Here is a 1,291-nt window from a genome sequence, read left to right on the forward strand (position 1 = left end):
TGCTTGTGCTTCACCTCCTCTTGCAAGGCAGGGGCTGAAACCACATCACTGGAACATTCTGGTGGGATCTGAAAGTCATGGATCAGGAACAAGCAGAAACCTGAGGTGTCAATTTGTGCAAGTCTTTTGCTCTCAGTCTTTTGCTCTCCTTTGGATTGACTGCACAGTTTTGATCAGTTTAAGTTTCTTGCATAAGTGCTTTGAAATCCATACGTAACAGGCACCACAAAACGAAAGGAAAGTCATGGATCAGGAACAGGCAGAAACCTGAGGTGTCCATTTGTGCAAGTCTTTTGCTCTCCTTTGGATTGAATGCAGTTTTGATCAGTTTAATTTCTTGCATAAGTGCTTTGAAATCCATACGTAACAGGCACCACAAAACCAAAACTGCATGAAAATAGTTGATGTCACTTTTAGGCTTGTTGGGCCACCCAGGGCAGTGTTTCAGCACTTTGAAAGGCTGGAATGACTGACAAACCATCCAGGAAAGTCCGTTTGTAAAATCTACGTGCTCTCCTGGTTCTGTTGATCAAACAGAGGGTGTTAGGGGTGTGAGGATGGGGTAGTAATGACAGCTTGATCAGTCAGCAACAATTTACACGGTGTGCTCACCCAGATCTGCACCCGGCACTGCCGGCACGGGGCTACACTGGCGGGGCACGGCAGGGCGGGGACCGCGGCTGCGGGGAGGTACCAGAGAGGTACCGGGACAGGTACCGGGGGTGCGGGGAGGTACCAGAGAGGTACCGGGACAGGTACCGGGGCTGCGGGGAGGTACCAGAGAGGTACCGGGACAGGTACCGGGGGTGCGGGGAGGTACCAGAGAGGTACCGGGACAGGTACCGGGGCTGCGGGGAGGTACCAGAGAGGTACCGGGACAGGTGCCGGGGGGGCGGGGAGGTAACAGAGGGGTACCGGGACAGGTACCGGGGCTGCGGGGAGGTACCAGAGAGGTACCGGGACAGGTGCCGGGGGGGCGGGGAGGTAACAGAGGGGTACCGGGACAGGTACCGGGGCTGCGGGGAGGTACCAGAGAGGTACCGGGACAGGTGCCGGGGGGGCGGGGAGGTAACAGAGGGGTACCGGGACAGGTACCGGGGCTGCGGGGAGGTACCAGAGAGGTACCGGGACAGGTGCCGGGGGGGCGGGGAGGTAACAGAGGGGTACCGGGACAGGTACCGGGGCTGCGGGGAGGTACCAGAGAGGTACCGGGACAGGTGCCGGGGGGGCGGGGAGGTAACAGAGGGGTACCGGGACAGGTACCGGGGCTGCGGGGAGGTACCAGAGGCTC

Source organism: Pyrgilauda ruficollis, unplaced genomic scaffold (assembly GCF_017590135.1).
Source record: "Pyrgilauda ruficollis isolate IOZ18807 unplaced genomic scaffold, ASM1759013v1 scaffold160, whole genome shotgun sequence".
Classification (NCBI taxonomy): Eukaryota; Metazoa; Chordata; class Aves; order Passeriformes; family Passeridae; genus Pyrgilauda; species Pyrgilauda ruficollis.